Raw genomic sequence first — 9,818 nt, 5'->3', positions numbered from 1 at the left:
ACAGAAATAAATAGAATGAAGGCTGATGCACTCCTGAAGCAATTGAACAGTCCTTGCCACCACACCAGCTCAGAATTGATGTCACAGGTTTGATCAGCATCCCACACAATATGATGCAAATTTGATTAAAATGCAAGGACGATATTAAAATGAACTCTTTTTTTAAAATCTGAGGTTGAGGGGGAAGCTACTCTTGCATAGTTTTTCCTCTAGTTTCTATCAATGCTTGCCTGTTCTCTCAGTACTTTTGTGACATTTTTCGTTGCCGAAGAGTAAGTAAGAGGCATGTGGTTTGTGTCCTTCTCGGCACAATGTAACATTGAAAGAACTTGGAGCATGCATATAATCACAAGGTCTTGAAACAGTTGTTTACTTTGTCAACATTTCAGATTTTGCCCTTTAAAGATAAAACTCCTTGATTTGGCTTTTAACAGGACTCCTCTAAAAGGCTGTATTGTTTTCACTTCATTGTACAGGGAATTGTGGGACCTTAGGTAAATACATTGAAAAGAGATGCCTTTACCTTTCCAGTCTGATAAATGTAGGAAACCTGTGATGCTAAGGGATAAGCACTGGCGATCTCTGGGTTTTTTTAATTTAAAAAATCTTTAAAAGAAAACTTCGAGACCTCTGTATTAGTCAAAAGGCCCTTGCTAGGTTTGTGTTGCTGCCTTTTCCATCCTCTCTGAATATGTGACTAATAAGAGTAAGTTAAGTATCCTATTTCCTTATTCTTTTAATTTTGTGTTAAGATATAATTTTCACACGTTATTTATTTCCTATAGTGGTTAGCTTGTGGTGATGGTTAGGATGTTTTAATTGTCATTTTCTTATGAGCTGTAAGCACCCTGAAGGTAATTTAAATGAGGCGGAAAGGCAGAATGTAAATATTTCAATACAAAGAAGGAAAATAAATTTGTAACACACACACACACACACACACACACACACCGCACACAATTTTACGGACTAGAACCCATTGCAGTTGATACCGAACATAATCCTTGTTTACTGTTGATATTGAATGTCAGTAATTTTTGTTTGCAAATTGGAGGCCACCTAAAATGTAATTATTATTTTTCTGATTAGTTGTTCAAGTATCTTCCTCCTGATTGCAAGGTCATGAAGATCAAAAATACTGAATCTGGTTGTTGTTTTTTTAAAAAAGCATATAATCAAGATACTATGACAATATATTAGTTATGAGTATATCACCATTTTTCACAGAGGTGTATACGACATACATTGACCACAGTCCCATTGTAGTCAAGGAGATCTAGTTATACATAACAACTGGTGGTCTGGAATGGGGGCGACATGCAGCCCCATTTGCATCAAAAGATGCACTCAGCCAGTTCGATAGGATAAGCATAATAATGTTCACAGTCCATCCAGATGAAGATACACATTCAAATCAGCTGTGCACGCGGATCTGCCTTACTGGATCTGGACAAAGATGTACAGCATGGGGCTTCCCATCCCATGAATCTCCCAGTGTGTGCATTTCCCATCTCATACATGGAGCTAAAATTACCATAGTATATTGGGAATATTTCTTTCTTATGGTGAAGCAGAGGAAAGATCTTCAATTCCAGAAGAGGGAGGTGTGAGGCAAAAGTCAATGCTGGACATTAAGGTTGCAACCCTATACACTTGGGAGGAAATCCATTGTACTTAATGAGATTTTCTTCTGAGTAGACATGCATGGGACTGTGGCGCAAAAGCCATAGAATATACCCCCCCCCCGAAAAGTAACTTGATCCATTACTGTAAAACGCTGCCTGTTATAATCCGTCCCCCAGGATAATTGTGAATAATGAGGTCAACACTGATATGTTATAAGAAGAATTTATCCTGACACAGAAATAGAGAACTAATACAATTCTCATCTGATCCCCATTAAGCACAATGTGTTTGTTGTGTTTATTGCATCTAGGGATCCCCTTCCCCTCAACTGGGCCACTAGCCACACAAAACAGAGGCTTAAATCGAACCCAGAATTAAGTTTGCATAACTCTGTTGGCTTAAGTACCCTCATTCTGGGTTAGATATAGACTAAAGTGCAGCGGTTGGAATAAACCTGTTTGGTTTAATGAAGTTCACTGAACTAGTTCAAAAATCTCTGAACTACACCTGAAAATAGTTCCCATTATTGCTGGATGAGTTAAAGGTGAATTAAGGTTATTTTGGGGTGGAACTTTGAATGGTTTCTAGTTAATCTTCATGTTCATTCCCCTTTTCCAGTAGGAGGCCTGGAAGCTTTCATATATATTTTTTAAAGTGTCAGTTGAAAGTTAGAAAACAAAACATGGAGGCAACATTATGTGTCTTATTAGGCAGATATGGAGGTATTGCTGTTGCTATGGTCACTCAGTCACCAAAATCACTGTTGCTAAGCAAAGAAAGAAGGAATATGAGGCATTACCAGTATCTTCTCTGCTGAAGAGATTCATTTTCTTCCACAGGGGAAGCTTGCAGTGTGAAGTACAGGTAAAATAACAAAGTGAATGCTGTCTTGTGCCTGCTGTGTAGCAGGCAGAAATTAAACAGGTAAGCCTTTTCCAAGATAGAAATAGAATTATGGGGAAAGACAATTCTGTCTTTTAGACATCTTATTAGTTGTGTGTAGCCCCTGATTTACTTTTGGACCCTATACTTCAGTTTATCATATTCTGAATGCTGATTTCCCACCTCCAAAGAATTAGTCTTTCATGAACTAAAAAGTCAATTTGGATGAACTTGAACCAAACTAGTTTGTTTTATAAAAGTACGAGCTTTAACTTGAACTAGTTCCTTTTGGGACAGTATGAACTAGAACCTTTTATAAATGAGTTTTCTAAGTACTGCTAAAGTGTGACTAGTACTGGACTGGTGGATATAGATTATTGTACTTCCATAAAATTGTAGTATGTATTGACTTTTTTTCTTGTATGTTACATCATTCTGAAACTTTATCGTAGAGATCTGAGTAATAAAATTGTATATGTAAATAAATATGATTTATTTATAATTTGATCCCATGCTTCTTAAACTCAAAGCAGTTACAACCACCAAAAATTGCCAAGACCAAAACATTATTTGAAACCAGTACATATTGCATATGAAATGAAACACCAAAATGAATACAACTTCTTTGGAAACCTTGATGAAACTGAGAGGATTTACAACCCATGTGAAAGGGCAGTGGAGATGAATCTTCCTTACCTCTTGAGAAGCTCCAGGCCTGTGCGGGGGGCGGGAATGGGACGGGACGGGCAGCTGGGTACACTTGCCCCAGGCTTTGGAGGGTTAAGCTGGCCAGGGGGTCCCATCAGAGACCCTCTGCTTTTTTGTTTGCGTTTATAACTTTATTAAAACAAGACCCCTGTACTGGTCCTCAGACAAGCTCTACACGGGCCTGGGAGGTTTCATGGCTTGGGGCTCCAGTTAAAATGCTCAGTCTTTAGCTGATGATATCTGAACCTGTCAAAATGACAGTGTAAACAACAGGCCCAGCCGACTTGACCTCAGTTTGTGAGTTTGGCTGTGAGTTTGGTCAATATGTGAAGAAAAGATTTACTCCAATCATATGTTTTAATGCAGGGATGAGAAACCTGTATCCCTCAAGGTAAGCCATTGGACTCCCATCAGTCCCAGCGAGCAGAGTCTCTAGTCAGCATGGCCAATGATCAAAGCTGACAGCAATTGCACTCCTGCAACTTCTGGAGGTTCTCCATCCCTGATGTAAGGGCAATTTTTATAAGAATACACACACACACACACACACACACACACACACACACACACACACAATAAATCAGAGTTAGGTAACTAGTGACCTTTGGTCCTGACAGGGACCAAAAGGCACCTTGTTTGGAGTAAAGTACTAATAATAAATAATAATAATAAATTTTATTTATATCCCGCCCTCCCCAGCCGAAGCCGGGCTCAGGGCGGCTAACAACAATCAACAATCAAACAATCAGATATTCACACATTCTAAAAATATTACATTATAAAAATCAATTAAAATCAAATTAATGGCAACTAATTAAGCAAGATTCTAAGCAGGTTGCCAGAGGAGGGAGTCAGACTGCGCCCTGACCAAAGGCCTGGTGGAACAACTCTGTCTTGCAGGCCCTGCGGAAGGATGTCAGGTCCCGCAGGGCCCTAGTCTCTTGTGACAGAGCGTTCCACCAGATTGGAGCCGCAGCCGAGAAGGCCCTGGCTCTAGTTGAGGCCAGCCTAACCTCTCTGAGGCCTGGGACCTTGAGGATGTTAGTATTTGCAGACCGTAGGTTTCTCTGTGGGGCATACCAGGAGAGGCGGTCCCGTAGGTACGAGGGTCCTAGGCCGTATAGGGCTATAAAGGTTAAAACCAGCACCTTAAACCTGATCCTGTACTCCACCGGGAGCCAGTGCAGCTGGTGTAGTACCGGTTGAATGTGATCTCGCAGCGAAGACCCCATAAGGAGTCTCGCCGCGGCATTCTGCACCCGCTGGAGTTTCTGGGTCAGTCTTAAGGGCAGCCCCACGTAGAGCGAGTTACAATAATCCAGTCTGGAGGTGACCGTCGCATGGATCACAGTGGCTAGGTCAGGGCGAGAGAGATAAGGGGCCAACTGCTTAGCTTGGCGGAGATGAAAAAATGCCGCCTACTACAATAAACCAAAGTCGTATCCCTCAGCTCCTTTGCTTTCAAGGAATTGAAACTTCAATGGGCCAAGTAGCTGTATCATACCCTACCATGGCAGACCAACTGAGGCAATAACTACAGTTCAATCTGCCTCTGCCTCAATATCTAGTTTCCCATGAACCCAACCTGTTTTATTTTCTTGAAAGCACAGTAGCTGAGTCTCATTTGCACTGGTCTACAGTAGGGCTTTTGCAAAGTCCCCCTCTTATTTATCTCCACCAATAGTTAGCAAAATCAAGCCCCACAAAGCTTCGCTTTCCTATTTCACTTTGCTACAAATAACAATGCCCCTAACACAGAGAAGCAAAGACCAGCCTTCCAAGAACTCCTTTTCTTGTACAGTTTTTGTAACTCTGAGCTTTGCTATAACAAACAGTCTTTTCTGTCACATCTGCTTAACATACTGACCGAAACAGTCTCCCAAAGAGAAAGTGAGCATTTCCCTCCCCACCACCACCACCACCGGCCGCCTTCTTCCTCGCTATGAGATTGACTCTCATGGGTGCTTTTGCATGCGGCCCTGGACTAATTGATGAGCAATGCATTTTGGGAAGTTTCTGTGCTCTGATTTGCTTTCCCCCTTCTTCTCCCTCCCTCCTTTTTCCTTTTTAATTTGTCTAGGAAAGGAAAAGAAAAAGCCCCTCCAGTGTTGTTTCCTGCAAAGACTGTTCTTAAGAGCCCGTTGGACAGCGCGGGGGCTCTTGAAGTGATAGCTAATTGGCAAAAGAAAGGCCCCAATTGTCTTGAGGGGACTGGAAAGTGCCGCGTGTGCTTCTGAAAAGGACTAGGGAGAAGGTGCCCGGTTTCGCTAAGCAGCTGCTGTTGGAGATGTTTGGCGATTACATCAGCATTGGGAAAAAAGAGGCTGGAGAGAGAGAGAGAGAGAGAGAGAGAGAGAGAGAGAGAGAGAGTCTAACTTCACAGGGTGTGTGAGAGAGAGTTTATGGAGGCTCCCCCCCCCCTTCTTCCCCTTCCAAAGACCTTCTGACAATAATGTCATTGTCAATATAAGAGTTGTTAATTCTTTATGAATAGTACATGGGGCCTCTTGACTAAATAGTACATGTCCCAAATCTGTCAGCTGGACTCTTCCTTCACATGCTAGTGAGATCACTTTGATTGGAATGTTACAGGAATGGCTCCATCCGCCACACAGCCCTGAATACGACATTATATAATTAGATCTCCCAGAGCAGTGATAGTAGTAGGATTAATATCCCCCCTACCCCGTTACCTCATTATTGTAGCTTAAATATGGGATCAGGCCATTTGATGATTTTAGTGGTTGTAATTATATTAACGCGATTCATTTTATGGTCCTGTTTCAGTGCTTATTTAGATTACAAACTGTCCCGTAGGTTTCCTGAAAAGAGGAAGGACTCTTAAAAGAGCTCATATGCATTTTCAATGAACAAATGGTGCCTTACTGGACAATGTCATAGAACAGGACACTCTTTTTAAAAAAAGAGGCTAGTTTTCAAAGGGGCTAGTTAATGATTCTTTTCTTCATAGGGTCAACTGAGTTTAGGGTCCATTTGTTTAAATAGGCCTAGATTATAATAAGCAGTGAATTGCAAAGTAGTCCAGTCAACTGGTGTTCATGAAGTTGTTGCTGGAACAGACCTGTAGCCATTTGCTACCTAAGTATTTGGATAGGCTGAATGCAATCTTATTGAATCCAGGCAGCCAATTGGACAATTCCACTGTCTTGACAAAGCGAGATGACTTCCTTCCTGTTGCACAAGTTGCTGACCTGCTGCCTGAGTCTACAACAGCTGCCTATATGCAAAGACTCACCCATACCAACTTGAATCAGGAAGATCAGCATCCCTCTGAAGCACTGATGTAAATAGTTGCTTCTAAAAAAACAAGATGGACATGTTTGGAAGTGATTGTTTAGATCTCAACATTCTAAATGGATCTGGGCTTTGAAGACATGCCACTCGAAAACTGTTTAATTAAAATGAACCTCAATAGTGACTGTGAATAAATGGCTTGGCTTGCTGTACATACTTCTTTTCCTTCCTCATTTGCAGGGATTCAGAAGTTGACTAAGTGGTACGATACCAATGAAGTGATCTTGGTCTGAGTTAAACCATTGGTCCATCCAGCCCAGGACTGCTTATTCTGACCTGCAATGGCTCCCCAAGTCTTTAGGGCAAAGGTCTTGCCCAGTTCTGCTAACTAAAACTAAAATATCAATCTCTGGAAATCTGATACATTGAATTCAACAAGGCTCCTTTCTGAGTAGACATGGTTAGGATTGTGCTGTAAGATCCTTTGATATGCCAGTGCTAAGATCTGGGATTTTCTGCATGCAGAGCTTTATCACCTATATATTTGATAGATGTTGCCAGTATGCATCCACAGATGTCCACTGCATGGATGCTGCCATGATGCAGAGCCTGCTGGATATTCTTTGCAGACCACCAAGAGCAACATCCATTTCTTACAGAAAGGTGTAGTGACATATTGGGGGGCCTAAAATTGCAGCCCTGTTTCTCTGCCAACATAGCAAGGCCCTACACATGAGTAACTCATGAATAAGGTTCTGGTCATTGACTGCCTAAGACAGGCATAGGCAAACTTGGCCCTCCAGGTGTTTTGGGACTACAACTCCCATCATCCCTAGCTAACAGGATCAGTGTTTAGGGATGGTGGGAATTGTCTCAAAACATCTGCAGGGCCAAGTTTGCCCGTGCCTGGCCTAAGAGGAAAAGATAGGAAGCTGTCTTATACTGAGTTACACCATAGGTTCATCTAGCTTAGCTGGCAGTGGCTGTACTGGGTTTCAGGTGAGGGTATATTTTATTTCTACCTGCAGATGGTGGAGACTGAACCTGCAACCTTTTGCATGCAAAGCAGATGATTTAACTGCTGTGCTAAATGGTTCTTCATCTTCTAAGATTCTCTGCCCTAGTTACAGTTTTTGAATTGGCCCTACTCCTGTTATTCTTATTCTTATTCTCTGCCTTTTCCCTGACAGAGACTCAAGGCGGCTCCTACTTTTGCCTTCTTAGCCTGTTTCTCAGGGCTCACTCAGAGCTGTCTGATACGCTCCTTCCCTTATTCCCCAAGGGCATTTCTTTCTCTAGGTTAGACTTACCCTAGAGAGTTCTATCATTTTCCCCTTGATTCAGAAAAAAAGGACAACCACACATCTGCCTCACAAGTGAGTTGTGCCCATCAAAAAATATCTTCAGGGTGGCTCCTTACCAAAAAATAAAATAATAAAAATAAAATAAAATAAAATACTATATATAATAATTAAAAGAAGCAACAAACAATTAAAGAGAGCAGCAACAGCAGATCTTCCTTGCTCCATCAATTTGTCAGAGACAAAAAAGATGTTAAAATGATTTTTAAAATATTGAAAGGCACAAAAAAGAAGAAGTAGTTGCTTGGCATTGAAAATACAGTGATTTAGGGGGCACTTGGAGAATAGTCTCTGATGATGATCTTGGGGTATGGTTAGGTACCATTCGGTACTGAGATAGGACTTTATAGGTCAAGACCAGGACCATGAATTGGACCCAGAAATGAATTGCAAGCCAGTTCAGGTTGAGAAACTTATAATGTCACATATTTTGGTTTCGATAGTCATCCATGAATGGTTTGATATCCAAACCTTGCTTAGAATCCCTTTCCCAATGTCTGGCACAGAAGATACTCTGTCTGATTTGTAGCTGTTGTCTCTGTCTGACCTTGATTTTCTGGCAGAGAAGCATATGTACTTGCATTAAAAAATACCATTCAGATAAGAAAATGAACAATAGAGCTCCATGAAATTTCCTAATCGCAGACTATGGTGTTACATAACAGAATAGCAAGGCATGCAAGACTCATCCTGAGCCATGGCAGCAAATTCCCACATTGGCAAAACAAATATTTGATATGCCATAAATCTCATGGAATGCAGTTTGTGTGACAAATGGCCCTAGGATTTAGTTATCTACTGTTTTTTTTAAAAAAATAAAAATAAAAATAAACTAAGTCCCATTGAGCTCAATAAATTGTATTCAATGCTAGCTCCATCCAGAGTAAACCCATTGAAACAGATATGACTAACTTGGATCCATTAATTTCAATGGAGCCGCTCTGAGCAGAACTGAGACACATTAGCACTAATAAGAAACTAACACTGTATATACAAAGCTGACAATTACAGGAGCAGTGCAGATAACAACCTTTGATATGCCAAATTTCTCCCATCGATGCAGACAGGTAAGTTTGTGCACTGGGTCCAGTTTGTGCATGAAGTCCCACCAAATGGCTTAAAAGTGTTCTGGGTTGTCTGTGCCAGTGGAAACTTTTAAATGATTTGTATATATATATATTTAATTACAGTTGCCCACACATTCTTATACCAGAGCATGGTATAATCCTTTATGCCTTTCCATTTTTATGCAATTGAAATATGAGTTTCAGTCAGCATCTATGTTACTAAATCCTTCGTGAATGGAGTACCCACAAGCCCATCCCATAAATACAACACAGCAATCAGTTTTACAGACATTAGATATTTCTTTATAGACATCAGACCAACATTTGGGCATTCCCACCATAAATGGTGGAATGTACCTTTACCTCTACATCAGCATCAGCAATTTGGTGAGAGTCCCTGATGTCATTCGGGAAAGTTGCACCACTGTGCAGTGCCCCTGTGGGTGACTTTGAATGTACTCTCCCTTCTGTATGCTGAAGCTGACCAATACAGACTAGATAACCATAGTTTATGCCACCTCTTTTCAGTTATATTTATCTGTACAGTGGTACCTTAGGTTACAGATGTTTCAGGTTACAGACTCCGCTAACAGAAATAGTACCTCGGGTTAAGAACTTTGCTTCAGGATGAGAACAGAAATTGTGTGGCGGTAGCACAGCAGCAGCGAGAGGCCCCATTAGCTAAAGTGGTACCTCAGGTTAAGAACAGTTTCAGATTAAGAACAGACCTCCAGAACGAATTAAGTTCTTAACCTGAGGTACCACTGTATATCCATTTCCCAAACACTTTAAAGGCCTAATAAAGGCCCTGTGAAAACTTCCAAAAGTTCACCTTTGGGAGCTGACACCAGCCCCTTCCATTGATTTAGGAAGAAAGCCTTGAATCCAGTGACAGTTCTAGATGCTTCGGCTTTTATGG

At 41.1% G+C, this 9,818-nt stretch overlaps 1 long non-coding RNA gene across 1 annotated transcript; it reads left to right on the top strand.

Annotated features, from left to right (window-relative positions):
- Window positions 1-448: 448 nt before the first annotated feature.
- LOC309337733 lies at window positions 449-5,919 on the top strand. The gene is made up of 4 exons (XR_014154527.1): window positions 449-706; window positions 2,466-2,550; window positions 3,583-3,723; window positions 5,297-5,919. It is a non-coding gene; the product is annotated as an uncharacterized lncRNA (long non-coding RNA).
- The last annotated feature ends 3,899 nt before the right edge of the window (window positions 5,920-9,818 follow it).

The sequence above is a fragment of the Podarcis erhardii genome (assembly GCF_964252035.2).
Source record: "Podarcis erhardii genome assembly, chromosome: 1".
NCBI lineage: Eukaryota > Metazoa > Chordata > Lepidosauria > Squamata > Lacertidae > Podarcis > Podarcis erhardii.
The sequence above is the reverse complement of the archived record's forward strand: the minus strand, read 5'-3'. Positions and strand labels throughout refer to the sequence as shown.